This window comes from Ascaphus truei, chromosome 9 (genome assembly GCF_040206685.1).
Source record: "Ascaphus truei isolate aAscTru1 chromosome 9, aAscTru1.hap1, whole genome shotgun sequence".
NCBI lineage: Eukaryota > Metazoa > Chordata > Amphibia > Anura > Ascaphidae > Ascaphus > Ascaphus truei.
The window spans coordinates 69,646,704-69,662,944 of NC_134491.1; the positions used below are offsets into that span (position 1 = coordinate 69,646,704).

The following is a 16,241-nucleotide window of genomic DNA, read 5'->3' on the forward strand; positions in this document are numbered from 1 at the left end:
ATCCACTCCCAATTGGTATTCCAGACTCATTCCTAATAATTACTATATGGAAAGTAATCTTTAACAAAGATACCCAAAAATCTCCTGGATGTGTCAATATTGGTTTCTGCAGTTAGTTCAAAATAATAAGAAAAACATCATACAGTCTTCTTTTGAAGTACTACCCTCTTTTTGCACGATTGCAAGTGAATGCAACACAGTTGCCAAAAACCACATGAACAATTTAAAACAGAATAGACAAATGTCACTTACGAAAGAGAAGAGTCTTTGGGATGATAAACCAGAATCAGGATAAAATCCACATTGAACGCAAATAAACTCGACTGCTGAGTGTTTCTCAGTGTTTCAGTCTGATTGCTCCCTGCTGTTGGTTTGAATGGATCCACAATAGACCAGAGGAATGTCCTATGACACGCTAATTAATTCAGATCAGTGTAAACAGCCCACTGAGAACAATGTTAGACTGGCTCATTAGTCAGAGGGAGCTGGTGTATGTGCAGAGACACGTTTGTGAAATGGGTTGGGTGGAGTGACATATCTGTGTATTTGCAGCTGTGTCAGGGAGAGGAAGCATGTAACAAGAAGTTGGATATCCTTTTCTACAACTCTACCCTCCCCCCAGCTGGAAACTAAACCTACTGTAATATAGAGACATGAGGAGTATGGTTCTGATTATTTATTTTCTGGATTCATCCTCCCATCTGGGAAATAAATGTACAATGATGCTGAGTAAGAGCTTTTTTTTTTAGTTTTTAAATCTGCCTTTCTGTTCAGGAGATGCAGGCTTTTGAAACGTTGTGCATAGTAGGTCAAAATGAATGATACAAGAACATGCTATATAACTCACCAGAGCCTCAGATGTTTTGCATTAAGAAAACCAGGATTTTTGACACAAAAACTAACTTAAAAAAAATAAATAAAGAGCAGGACAATCTCAGGAAGCAAGATACTAACATGATATGAGTTAAACTCATAGAGTAGGCACTGTCGACAGCTGGATCGTTATGGTGACCTGGAATTAATTGGCAATTATATATATTACATAGTTATAAAGTAGATGAGGTTGAAAAAAAAGACATACCGGTATGTCAATAGAGTTTAAACTATGCTAAATTTACACAACAGATATTTATCCTATATTTTAATTTACAGTCTCTCTCCATGCACACACAGATAATATATGAAATAATACAAATAGGGAGAAAAATAAAAATAGTATAAAGTGCATAATACTGTCCATATATAAATTGGGTCTAATTATATTGAATCTTCTGCCTTAGGCCGAATCAAATGGAAGAAATAGGCCGGAGGAATAACTTGGTGGGATTCGATCTGGGTTCACTCACTTCAAAGACAGTGTCTGCTTGTGACCTTGGGCAAGTTACTTTATCAGTGCTATATAAGAAAATAATTGATTATGAAAAAATTTAAGGCAATTGTCTAGTGACTACCGTTTTATTGCCAGATATAAAGTGGCGTGTAAACAACTTTCCTAGCTAACAAAGATTTGTATGCACCATTAACTAAAGTAAACTAAACTGAAAGAAATGATGTAGAGACAGAATTTGATGCCATTTTAAAGCAGCAACCACCCCCTGCCAGTTTATTTATTTTACATTCTTACAGAATTCGGACTGGGGGTCTTCTGGAGCTGGACCCCAGTGTTCGTAGCTCTTGGGAACCTCGGTTGATGACATATTTACACTTATGCTCCCAAGTCTCTGTAAGTTCTCCCTAATAAACTCATAGACTGTAAGCTCTTCGGGGCAAGGACTCCTTTTCCTAATGTTACACCAGAGCACCTCGCTTCTCAGTCTGTAAAAAAAGTCAATAGTGAAAATGGGATATAGGGTGATTACTGCTTTAATGTGTCACTTATAGGATTTGCCATCCTAGAGCAAACTGAACTAAAGACTGTGTTATAGGTTAAAGGCAGCTGATACACACACACACACACACACACAACATATTTTAAAATATTTTATCAAAAATATACAGCGTTAATATTTATAATATAATAATGTTTTATCTTATGTAAGACTGACATTGTGCAACATGCGATTTCACACTTTGCAGGCACATAAAGTCCGTGTCTAGAAGAGCTTATAATCTAATATTGATGATTTAGGCCCAGGGAGATAACGTGACCTGTCCAAGGTCCCAAGAAGAGCTGACAGTGGATTCATCCACTTCAAAGGCAGTGTTTTCTTACCACTAAGCTCCACCTTCAGTCCATAGGTGGAGGGTTCTCTGCTCCAATGAGCTTACAATCTACAAGTACATCTAAGTGTTTCTCATGGTAAAATAGAACTAAAAAACTCTTGGGGGGTGGGAGGGGGTTATATGTATTGGTTTATATATGTTCTTGTATTGCGCTGCGCTTTACAGAGACAGGTCCCTGCCCCGTAGCGCTTACAATCTATGTGTTTGATGCCTGCGGCACATGGAGATAAAGTGACTTGCCCAAGGTCACAAGGAGCCGACACCGGGAATCGAACCAGGCTCCACTGCTTCAAACTCAGTGCCAGTCAGTGTCTTTACTCACTGAGCCGCTCCCTTTATATATATATACTTTTTAATATGTTTTATGTTTTTTTTTATATGTATGAGGGGTATATATTTTGGGTTTTGTTTATGGATTTGGGGGGGTTTATATGGATTTTGGAGGGATTATATGGATTTGTTTTTTTATATGTATTTGGGGGGTTATATATATTTGGGGGGTAAGAATTCTTGTATGTATTTGGAGGGGTGGGTTATTTTGGTATGTATTTCATGGAGGGTTTGTGTGAGGGGGAGGGAATGAGTGTGAGTAGGGGGGGATTGAGAGAGTGGGGTAATTGACAGGGGGAGAGTGAGAGGAGCGATGGGGTGAGGAAGGGAGAAGGAGTGAGAAGCAGGGGGGAGAAATACATGTATGGGGGAAGAAAGTTAAAAGTTAGACGGGGGAGAAAAAATATGGCAAGATGGAGGGAAATAGAGGGGCTGTCATAACTCTAGTCCTGGGCCCTGGGAACTCTGATTGCGACCCTGATTGCTGGCATTAGGGTTGTCAGGTGGCTTCTCCACAAATACTGGACACAATGGTGAAAGGTGTGACATGCTCGAGACACACACACCCCTCTCACCTCTACATTCTGTTTACTTCCCTCTTTGTCTCCACTCCCAGGCTCCTGATGCCTCCTCCTGATTGGCTGCATTACCCAGCAGCAGCCAATCAGGATGGAGGAAGCTGCCCAGCCCCCTAGCGCAAGCCCTGCTCTTTCCCCACTCTGGGAAATCTCGCGGCCCCCCAAGTTGGTCAGGTCACTGTGTCTAGAGAGGTAATACCGGTATACACATACATGTCCCAAATACTGGACAGTCTGGTTCAATACTGGACACCTGGCAAGCCTAGCTGGCATTGTAATCCTGTTTTGCTTATATAATTGCTATTCCTTCTCTTACCATGCACCCCAAAACTGGAACAATCTACCGGAGACTCTCACAGCCACCACCAGTCTAAGTTCTTTAAAAACTAAAGCTGTCTCACATTTTAATTTGGTCTGTAACTGTTACATACGGCTATAAAATATATTATCTGTACTTATGTAACTGTATTTGTAACCATGTATTATTTGTCATCTTACTCTATGCCCAGGACATACTTGAAAACGAGAGGTAACTCTCAATATATTACTTCCTGGTAAAACATTTTTATAAATAAATAAATAAAATTTCCCTGCCTGCATTCTATAAATAACCAAAGTAAACCACTGAACGTGTTTATTTTTCTTTAAAAAGCGATTTTCCTTCCTCTTTTGATAAAAAAAAAAATCAACTGCATAAAAGAAAAGCAACAGAGAAAGTTTTTTTTTTTCAGCCTCTGAAAATGGAACGGAAAACCCATAAGAATAGACTTAGCCTGATCTATATGTAACTGTTTTTTATTTGAAACAAAGAGTCCCGTGAAGCTGAACCGCAGCACTCCAAGTTACGGGGACACCCCAATGCCTGAGATATGGCGACCATTAGAAAGGCTTTACATCATCTTGAGGTGACATTGCAGCGTCCGATTGGATGACCAAACAGCCATCTTTGTTTTTTCTTGCAAGTACTGGCCAAAGTAAAAAAAAAAAATATAACTCACAATTGGGGGATCTCCAGAGCTATGAGTGCCTCGGGTCAACTTCAGGGCTCCTCCGGTTTAGATTCAATACTTGATTTTGGGGGGCTTGCTACAGCAATGCTCTTTTTTTTTTTTTTTTTTAAAGGCAGCTGCTTTTGATATTGATTTTGAAGATAGAGCAGACAAGTATAAACACTTTCATATGATGTGTTTATATTAAAGTTGATGCTGGGTGGCACTGCACCTTGAAACCATATGTTGCCTCGGGTATACAGCTGGGATATGCTAATGTTGCAGATACATTAGTGAAACTGGGTCATAACAACAACTGAAATGTGTGTCCTCTCTCGCCGAGGTACTAAAAATAACTCTTCTTCCCACCTTCCAACCGCTACATCTCCTTTCTACATCGCATGTAAGAATCACACCGACATAGATACATGCAGCTGCAGTGCGTCACATCTCTGCTACCAATTTAAATGGTTAAACCGTTCATTTGTAGAGATATATCAAAGAAGATGCGCTCACAAAAACAATGGTATCCTGCCTCGGGTGCATGTCGCTCCAATGTCTTGGAGGGAAATATCTCCTGGCTGTGGCTGAGCTGCAGGAGATTGCGATGGGGAGGTGTGACGGGTGTGCGGCTATGATGTCACCAGGCTGGTTCGCCCTCATTGGCTGAACTGCCAGAGGCATGGCCAGTGCTCCGTCACCAGTTCTATTCGAGCAATGCGGCGGCAAATTGCGCACCAAGGCAGCTAGTGGGCCCAGCCCCATTGAGGGGCGGTTTTTGTTCCTGCAGCGCACGCCATAGCACACGCTGCAGCATGTACTGGGGACCTAGCCTTACGATCCAATTCGGCGCTATGGCATGGAAAGCTCTATTGAAGTAAATGGGGCTTTCCGTGAAGTAGCACCAAATCAGAGCTGTCGCACTTTATAGAATAAGGCCCATAGAATGAATAGGTCCTATATCCCGATCTAAACTTTTCCCATAGTTACCATGCACCAAAAGAGAGTTTGAACCTTGCATATTCCAATGAGCCATCATGTCTAGACATATAAAACTCATTAACGCATTAAAAATGAAGCATACAGCCATTTCAATTGTGATCATTGTTAGAAGATTATGAATCACTGTTTTTTTACATTATCATGCTTAAGTATAGTGTGCATGGGAATATATAATGAAGACAGGAGTGTATATACTAGGATCGATGTAAAAATGGTGATTATCTGAACCTCTAACAGGCTGTGGCAGTGGGCCATAGAAGGGAACTTCAGATGAACAGGAAATATGGAAAAACAACATAGGATGCTTCAATATGCTGTGGATCACACCATTGCACCGCTTTCAGCCAAACACTTCCATTGACCAAGTGCAATCAGCCACTTCGGAGCATACTGAATAAGGCCCATTGACAGAGGAAGTAATTTACCGAGGATATAAGTCCTCTGTATTTTCCAGGCTTAGGGGCTTAGCCAAAGCTGCCAATTTGTTAGTTTTGGGAGGAAATAACCCATTGAAGTTAATGGTGAATTTTGTCCGAAAACAGCCTGATCGTTGTTTCAATAGATAGAGAGAGGAATCCGGCGCTACTGCAAGTGGCAAAGATCCAGGCAACTTCCGGTTTTGAAAGAAAAAACTTTAATCCGACATCACACACACAAGGCTACACCTCCATCTCCCCCTCAACGCGTTTCACGCTCTGGAACATCGCTTCGTCTTCTTTGTTTCAGCAGATATAGAATCAGTTCCATTACTTTCTACAAATTAGCGGCACTGCTTTTCAGTGGCAAAGTGGTGGTTCTCCCGGCATGTTTATTTTTGAAAGATTTCTTTATAATACTGCACCGTAGGACGTCTGTTTTCACCTCTCTAGTTTTTTCCAAGCTCACTGCATTTCATTTTCAAAACATGAGCCCAAAACGTACCTTATTATGGCAGTTGAGCCCCTCTCTCTCTTACATTAGTGACATTATTAGACCTCAGAGAACCTTATCTGAGAAGATTATGACAAGACATTTTCCTCTGGTAAGAGCCTTCATTATCTTTGTGGAAACAGCTCTGTGCTGCCTGGTGGAGTGAGATTAACAGCACGAGTTGCCATGTGGACACTGTACTGCAGGTTTTGGGCCATGTTTACTAGAAATTAAAATAAGATTAAGAAAAACAGCTAAGAAAACAACTATAAATAAGTTTGGTCCTTTATAGCCATTTAACATGAGTTCCTTGTGCTCTGATATTGTGCCATATGATATTTGACTTTTAGTTTTGTTTTTAATACATTCCAATCTGGAAATATCAGCCTCCCCAATCACAAACGTTTGAGTGAAATAAAGATGGCTGCCATTTTCCCCAGATAATGGGATGAAACTTGAGTAATAGATGCATATTGTAGCATTTCTAAGGCTGCGGCCACGCTATCGCTGTGCGTGCGGTGCTTGCCGAGGTTCCTTCTTGCAATCTGAATTCTGACATCCCTGCTCCAGCGGCGCGAGCGGGCACGTAAGCTCTCCCAAACTTGGTGCTTGGGGAGACACTTCAGTTTGATTTTTGAGCGCAGAGCCTGCTCTGACCAATGAGAGGCCAAAAGTACAACAACCAATCCCAAAGCAGCATGTAGCCAGCCAATGAAAGTGCAGCACATTTCCTGCATGTGACTTGGCCACAAGAAACTTTTGCTTTTGTGCTGCACTGATTGTTTTGGCTGCACTATATTCAGGTTGTGTGAAAAAGAAAGTACACCCTCTTTGAATTCTATGGTTTTACATATCAGGACATAATAACAATCATCTGTTCCTTAGCAGGTCTTAAAATTAGGTAAATACAACCTCAGATGAACAACAGCACATGACATATTACATGGAGAAGCCATGTGTGAAAAACTTAGAATACCTTATGATTCAATAGCTTGTAGAACCACCTTTAGCAGCAATAACTTGAAGTAATGGTTTTCTGTATGACTTTATCAGTCTCTTGCATCGTTGTGGAGGAATTTTGGGCCACTCTTCTTTACAACGTTGCTTTAGTTCATTGAGGTTTGTGGGTATTTGTTTATGCACAGCTCTCTTAAGGTCCAGCCACAGCATTTCAATCGGGTTGAGGTCTGGACTTTGACTGGGCCATTGCAATACCTTGATTCTTTTCTTTTTCAGCCATTCTGTTGTAGCTTTAGGTAACTTCCCGTTATTTGCCCTGAATTAACAATGCTTTGTTGATCTAGCCCTTACAGTCAAAGTAATGAGATATAGAGATGTTAACATCAAAAAACTTATGAAAGACATATTGAATGTATGTATTTTTTCAATAAAGGCAACTTTTTCATCACTATCCATGTGTGCTACTTGAAGTGAATCAAGCTTTTCTTCTACACATTGTGAATGCTACATTCATCTGGGATAGAGTGCTGTCTCTTCTTTGTTTTTCATACAGTATGTATTTTGAAGTGTGACAAGCACCTTACCATTCAAAGACTGGTTTGAATCCACATTGGGGTATTTTGGGACGTTATTCCCTTATATTCTCTATAATGTCAAAAGACTAAAATCTTTGAGATTTAGGGGTTAATGTGCCCAAGAACATGGCATTTTAATGGAAAAGTGCTAATTTTTATCAAAATAAAATGGACAGTCCCTCCTAGGATGAAAATTAATTAAAGAAAGTGGCATGTTTAAGAAGTTAAATGAAGAGGATTGACACCTTAAAAAAAAAAAATCAGAAAGGAATAAGTATTTTAAACTTGTAATATTTCAATGGTAAACCAAAGCTGGGGAGCATTTTTACAATCTTTATCTAAAGTCTTTTGATGATAAGATTGCTTTCCAGTCATCAACATTTTCAATCTTAGCTTTATTTTTTTGTTTTTAAAGTAATTATCAAGCCATCATTAGTCAGATAAACATAAGTAGTGGATTTACTTGAATCCAGTGTTCCCAACAAGATGCATATTATTATTTTACAAGATAGAGGTGTGATTGATTATTTCTAAGGAAGCCGATGACACTAAGTTTATTTATTTTGACCCACTTAGTTGAACGGCCCCTTTAAAGTCTAGGAAACAAGTAATGATAAAAATCAGTGAGACTGACTGCAAATCAGTCAGTCAATCTGTGTTGACAGGTCTGGAGTTACTAGTCCCTATCGCACATTTTGGTTTCTAATGATGTTTCCGGTTCTGTCACCTGTATACACACATGGACATGTGTGGTGCAACTGCAAATATTTCACAGTGTTTATATATCAACATTTGTTTCCTCGCTCTCACATTGAAGAGAATATGTTCAGTACCTAAGTGACCCGGGGGATTCTGCATTCTTCTAATTGTACATCAGAACATGTGCGGCGTTCACAGCTAAACGTGACACTGGTTTACTCAGCATCCTTACTTTTATATTCCATGCACACCACTCACTCCATCTGCTCACAGGAATGAATATGACTAAATCTGGACACGTGTGTTTATGGTAACAGAACATTTCAGAAAAGGAGTATTCTAGATCCATCAGGTTCTATCATTAGTAAACATTGACAACCTACGTTGATTCAAACATTCCTTTCCAAACAAAATATGAAGGCTTGTCAGAATCTTGAAATTATAGTAGACTGTTGTATTTATTATCTTTGGATAATGAGGGAGATGTACGTACTGTATGTACATTTTTATGTACTAGGTGTGGAGTACTTACAATTTTTTACAAATATTGCATTACAATTACAATACAGGGAATAGAATAATACAGATTGAATGAGTGCATGAAGGAATACATGTAATACTCATAGAAATTAGCCCCTGCCCCGAACAGTATACAATCTAATTGGCATTTGGGGAGACTAATCAAAACCACAGGAGTAAATTTGAGTGCATTGGTTAGAGTAGGGGTAGAGCACACTGTAATAAAGTGAGTAGGGGTCATGCAGCACTATTTAAATGCTTTGTTGAACAGGTGAGTTTTATGATGGGGTTTGAAGTGAGGTAGAGTGCAACATGTGAGAAGTGTTGTAGGCACGAGAGAAGACAGGCCTGCAAAGAGTTTAGAGAATTAGTAGGGGTAAATTATACCTGAGAGAAAAGGAGATGGCAAAGGATTGAAGAACCTAGAAGAAAATAAGAATTTTGTAGTGAATGTATCATTTTATAGCGCCAACAGAGAGTTTCAGAAGGAGAGAGGTAGTGCCTGAATAAGAGGAAAGTTATACGTGAAGTAGCATTTTGAATAGTTTAAAGGTTATAAAGCTGCAAGTCAAGGAGGCCAGTGAAGATACGGTTGAAGTAGTTCAGGTGCATTAATATTTTAGTAGTAATGCTATGGAGAACATAAGAGAAGAGTCAAATATGATACATGAACAACAGGTTGGAGAAATGTGGAAAGAAAACCTCCTGTGGCACTGAGGTATGAATAGGGATAGGATTTTGGATAAAAGTTCTTCTCGTGGGCTATTACCTCAGAAAAGGAAGACAAAAGTGCAAAAAACACTACAATAGTGTATTACCCAGGGACAATAGTGTAAAGAGAGCAATTTAATATAAAACAATTGGTTTTGAACAAATTATAAAACAATTAAATCAAACATGATTTATGCAATGTAAAAACTTTCACGTGCTAGTGCACTTGGAAGATGAAACTTGCTCCGCCTTGGTAAAAATTGAAATCCTACTCACCAAAGGTGACTCGGACATGCGCATGGTTTTAGGGTCTTTACATCAGGTACACCGCTCGCTGTGGGGTGAAATATGCCAGTTACTGGGGGATGATCGCCTTCTATACTCGCAGTCTCCTTACTGCCAGAGTTTGGTCGATCGGCTCCACTGCTGACGTCACCGCCTGGATCTCACTGCTACGGTGTCCCTGCGATGCCAAAAAAACTGTTTTTTCACCCCACGGCGAGCGGTGTACCTGATGTAAAGACCCTAAAACCATGCGCATGTCCTAGTCACCTTTGGTGAGTAGGATTTCAATTTTTACCAAGGCGGAGCAAGTTTCATCTTCCAAGTGCACTAGCACGTGAAAGTTTTTACATTGCATAAATCATGTTTGATTTAATTGTTTTATAATTTGTTCAAAACCAATTGATTTATATTAAATTGCTCTCTTTACACTATTGTCCCTGGGTAATACACTATTGTAGTGTTTTTTGCACTTTTGTCTTCCTTTTCTGAGGTAATAGCCCACGAGAAGAACTTTTATCCAAAATCTTATCCCTATTCATACCTCAGCGCCACAGGAGGTTTTCCTTCCACAACTCTACATCTGGTTGGGAGATACCAGATTAACCTTTTGGGCAGCTCCAGGACTACCTTTTTGGACTTTGTATCACAGGTTTTTTATCATTGTATTATTGTTTGCACGAGCGCTATACTGCACTTATATTTTCACCAGGTTGGAGAAATGGAGGAATTATGTTGGTAAAGGGCACAATGGGATTAGATTTAGGTGGGATTATGAGCTCAGTCTTTGACATTTGAGTTTGAGGCGTCTAGCTACCAACCAGAAGGAGATTGCTGTGAGACAATTGGAGACCTAGAACTGTACTTTTCTGCAGATGTGATGTTTAGTGTTGCTAGAGACAGTGGTGTGTCATTTGCATACAGGTGATACTTGAAGCCAAATGCTTCCCAGATGCAGCATAAATGATTTCTGGTAAAATAACAAGGTGTCAATTAACCAGCAGAATGATGGGGTAGTTTACCTTAGTGGGTCAAACATTAAAAAAACAAAAACTTTTCAACTTCAATAACCCTTAACCTGCTAGGAAGTTCAGCAGCATCTGAATGCTGTGCAGTATGTGACCATGTGATTTATTTGGTAGTGATCACATGGATTGCAGCCAAGGCTGCTGATAATTTAACGGGAGATGGGCCAACCCATTGAAAATAAGCACATTTAGTATGACATTTATGGGCCCAGGAGTGCCAGCCGTTGTGATATTCAGGGAATATCAGAAGGGTGTCTTAACAGTTAAATATTTCTAAAATACAGTCCAAAGATGTTCACCACCATGCTAATTAATTAAATCCGACACATTACCCCTACATGTTTAAACCACTCAAGCAGATTCCATTTTTATTTTGTACAACCAACCAAGATGCAAAAAGCATGTTAAAAAAATCCCTGACTTGATGTCTTGTATCATGATGCTCTTGTGCCGTCACTTCTCACGTGAGCTCTTGGCTATGCCAATTACATTCTTCTGTTCCTTCCCTCCCCCGAGGCCTGTAACAAACCAAGAGTGATGAACTGAAAACCGTAACACCTTCCCCTTTGGCAAGGGAAGAGCTGTGTTACGGAATCGATGCACCACCCACATTCGTGATGCCCGGCTACATTACGGCTGACTTGCAGAGATACTGTTATGAAAAGCAGTTTGAACAGCAAACATTTCACGGGGGAACTGAATGATCTGCTGGAAAGTCCCAGTAAGATGACAAAGCTTGGTACTTGCAGGATGATGCAAACATCGCTATTCACATGTTGTGGCGTCATTGAATGAATGGAGGGCAAATTTTAATAGGAGAGCTTGCAAAATCCTGGATTTTTAAGAATGATTAAACTGTAAATTGGTCTGTTTTAGTAGCAGTTTTATTCTTTTAAGGTGCTACAGTAAAATGACCTACTCTACCCAGTCAGCTAAATATGAATCAAGTACACATTATCTTTCCATACCCCTTTTTCTCCTTTAATTACGATGTACATGTTGCTGTCCTTTAGTCTTAACTGCTAAGTTTTAAGATGTAAACTATACATCCAGAGATGACAAACTTCCAGACAAAATCGGTGAGATGAAGAGGTTCCTGACCCCAAAAAGATGGCATTTTAAAGGGAAGTTATTCATTTGTTTCATTTTGAAATTCGGTTGAAGTCAATGAGACGTTGATGCTAAACATGAGTGAGATTTACTCCAAATCCATTAGGTTCACAGAAAAGTGAGGGTGCTTTGTACAAATGTAGCAGACATTACTGAACTCACTGGTGTGTTAGCCCCACCCATTTTTCACATTATCCCCATCCCCTTTTTTGTAAGCGATTAATGCATTTACATGCATAAGTGCAGTTGCTCCTGCTGGTGCATTGTGTGTGTTCCGCTGCAACGCGTTAGCAGGAGCAATAATGGCTACTACATCTGTATGTAGGTAGGTATATTTCAGTTTCATAGCACCAAGAAGATTTACAACCCTTTACAAAACAGACATTAGAATACATGGCAATATAATGAATAGGATAGAAAAAGTTAACCCTGCTGCGGAAAACGTGCAATGTAAGTGGTTATGACAAATTCAATGTTTTATTTTAATCACATGTTCAAATAAATAAAACTCTCTTACTGACCCTTTTTCTGGACATGGGAGATAGGGGGAGGGATGAGATTAAGAGGAAATTGGCAAACAAAGTAATGACACCTCTTTGGGGAAGAGGGGTCCTGGCATCCCGTTTACATCCCGTTTACATTGACAATTGTGCCTTGTTTGAGTCTAATGGGTTTTAAATTGCATGTCATGTTAATTAATGTGCACACTTGGTTTGTGATGAACATGCGCCTGAGTTGGATCTTAACAGTCGTGTGAGTTCATCTTTTCTTCTATCTCCTAAAATGTTAATGACATCCATGGCTGACTGATAATAATATCACAATATAAAAAATTCAGTATCAACATATCGTAATTTTTTACTACTACAATATTAGTATCATATCGGTATGTTGCCCAACAGTGCCTGGCCTTGATGGTTGGTAAGAGCTGCCGTGGGTGTGGGAGAAGTGGTCAGGAGTTCAGGTTATTGAAATGATTAATTAGGAAGGTGTGTTTTTGAAGTGAAACTTCTTTAGTGGCGTGAATGCAGTTGACTGGAGACGGAAGTCAGTGGTGACGGAAGTGACATCACTCCTGGCAGAAGAGGCGGTCAGTGTTACCAGCTTCCACCAGGAGGAGTCAGTGCTGGACGAACACACACACGGTAATGCGCTGAACACCCTCCCCGCCCCCGTGATGCCCCGTACACCCCCTCTCCCCCACAGTGACACGCCGAGCACCCCCCCCCCCCCATCCCCCATGTCCCCATACCTCCGCCGGGTGATGGCTGCAGTAGGACACACACAGCCGTATCCAGAGCTCCGGCGAGGGGAGAGAGTGCGGGCTGCTCACTCACTGACTGACACACACACACACACACACACACACACTGACTGATACACTGATTGACACACTGACTGACACACACATTGACACACACACAAGGAATTCAGTTACTATAAATTTAGAAATGCAAATAGCTAAAATACGAGTTCTAAGTCAAACTTCATTGCATTTGGCACTAAAATTGTGTTTTGATTTTTAATTAAAAACATCACCATTACAAATACAATTTCTGTGACAAAACACAAAAAAGTTTCACTTAAAATGCGCGTGATTGGCACACACACAATTTTTTTGCCACAGGTAAGGGAGAGTGAGGGAAAAGGTTTTAGATGAGCTGATATGTCTGTACATCATTTGAGAGCTCCCCTTTGCACCACTTCACAGACATGGCCTTAGATGTAATGTGTGAAAAGAATTTAAAACCACACGGCGCAGATGGAGTACAGACCATTGAGGTTTACAAATCACTATACCTACTGTTATATCTATGAATAATTCTTCACAGATTGTTCCCGGAAAGGTCTGCTTACCCTGACAACCTCCCTAGTAGTTATAATAATAATAATAATAGTACATAACAGTAGTGATGTATTAATTGCCTGTACTTTGCGGCTGGAGGATTATCCCATAACGATGTTATTGTTTACATATACGGTGCTGGGATTAGTAGTTAAGAAATGCCTTATTACATAATCAGGCACTATAGTATAATGTAATTTAGGTTGATGAAAGACATCTGTTCATACGTTTGGAAGTTGAATCGATAAAAAATGTGACAGTGTACATCAGGAGAACAGAAGAACATACGGTGAATGAATGGCTTCAAGTCGATCTTGGTTCAACAAATGGCTGTCTGAAAGTCTTTGGAGGTGAATTAACCAATGGAGCAAGAATGAATAATTGGAAGTCTGCATCGGGTGAATGAACAAATAGGTAGGAGTCAACGTTGGTGAATGAATGGTTTGAAGTTTATTTGTACTGAACAAATAGCTGTATTAAAATCTACATAGGTGAGTGAATGGAGAATTCATTTATAATTGGGAGTCTGGATCAGATGAATAAATGGATAGGCAGACGTCTGCATTGGTAAACAATGGACAGGGACCTTTAGCTTCTTTGCATACCCAGTTAATCAACCCCACACTGATGAGACCCATTAAGGTCGAAACAGCTGTCTGTGGGTGGTTTTCTGGGTATGCACCTTAACCCTGGCTGTGCTCAAAGCTGTGACCATGCAGCAAGCTTAAGCCTATAGGGAACCATGTTAAAAATGGTTTTTGAAGCAAAAAGTGGCACTGTGTGCTCATTTGCATGTCATTTCCCTTGCTGCAGTGGAAGTGCTGTGTGCTGGGTGATAATGGGGAAAGGCGGGGTTGCAGACCTGCCTAAGACATGCAGATGAGCATACAGTTGTATTTACATTTGCATATTTATTTATTTATTTATATATATATAATAAAAAAATAAATAGATGATACCGTTCTGTGGCTAACGAAATGCTTTTATTTGTGCGAGCTTTCGAGATACACTGATCTCTTCTTCCGGCGATGTTACAATGAATGAAGCAAAAGTTATACTTAAAAACAGTGTCTCTTGGAATGTTATCTGTGCTGTTCCTTCCCCCGGTGTGGATGTGTTTTATGGCTAGAGGTGTTAAATGGTTACTGAAAGCAAGTGAAGAAAGAGTGTGTATGTGTATCAGTGTGAATAAAAATGAATGGAGAGCCCACAGTATATACAGTGCTTTACACAAGGTGTGTGTGGAGTGGGAGTGGATATAAATGGTGTGGGTGGGTGTGGAAATGTGAGAGTTTGTAGCACAACGAAAAGTGTGTGTGAATACTAAGTGGTCCCTATTGGTGTATAGGGATGGAAAAACAAGGAGTATTAGTATGTGTGAGAGACAGCTGTGTGTGCATACATATAGCACAGTATGTACAGACATGGCCTTTAGCGCTTATGGGACGAGAGTTCACTACTGTCAGTAATGACTCATAAAATTTCGATCTCTGTTTAGGCCACTGCTAAGATTATTAGCAGTAGATATTTATACATATATATTTAGGCACTGTACCGTGTATGAGTCTCACTGGATGTGCTAAAAACTGAGCTTTGTCTGTGTTTTATGTTCTGTCTCTGGTTTTAAGTATATATTGCCATGCTCAGTAGCACTCCTCTGTGACACTCATATGCTTATATATATGTTGTGGTCATTTTGGGGGTTCAATAGGAGCTTGTTAGGTGTCCAGTATGTTTTAAAATTCTTGTCCAGCTAGTCATGGCTGATTGGAGGGTGGCAACCTCCTTCCTAATTTAAGCTCACCCCCTCCCACATTTAAATGGTTATGGGCTCACTCCATAGCATCTTCCACTCAGGGGAACTCGCCTGCTTGCAGTTTGGCTGTGACATCTCTAATACAGAGTGCTTTTCCTGGTAATGTACAGGTTAATAAAAGCTTCAGTCAGACTTAGAACTTTGCAACTAATATTGACAGATTTACTATAAATCATTCTTCCTGTTATTACACAGGTTATTAAGAATTTATATTAGCGTTAGGGACCCCTGATATGTGGTCTGCCTTGGCGTTGGCTCAGGGGCTTACAACAATTTTGGCCAAAAATGTCAAACTAAAAGACCATTTTACTTATTAGATATTTATACATATATATTTAGGCACTGTACCGTGTATGAGTCTCACTGGATGTGCTAAAAACTGAGCTTTGTCTGTGTTTTATGTTCAGTCTCTGGTTTTAAGTATATATTGCCATGCTCAGTAGCACTCCTCTGTGACACTCATATGCTTATATATATGTTGTGGTCATTTTGGGGGTTCAATAGGAGCTTGTTAGGTGTCCAGTATGTTTTACACCACCATTACTATAAAGAACAACCAACTACAGACCTCTGTATACCGCAAACCTACAGACAGAGCCAGCTATTTGAGGGACAACAGCTTCCACCCGACACACACCAAACATGCAACCATCTACAGTCAAGC

General features: G+C 40.0%; 1 protein-coding gene across 2 annotated transcripts in view; it reads right to left on the bottom strand.

Annotated features, from left to right (window-relative positions):
- Positions 1-16,241, bottom strand: part of DENND2C (DENN domain containing 2C) — a 79,960-nt gene that overhangs the window by 49,809 nt on the left and 13,910 nt on the right. The window contains exon 1 of one of the 2 annotated variants that reach the window (XM_075615339.1): positions 253-477. The exons of the other annotated variant lie outside the window; for it this stretch is intronic. The gene's annotated coding sequence lies outside the window, so the exon portion shown is untranslated. Of the gene's footprint in view, positions 1-252; positions 478-16,241 lie in introns of those variants that run through there. 2 annotated transcript variants of the gene reach the window in all.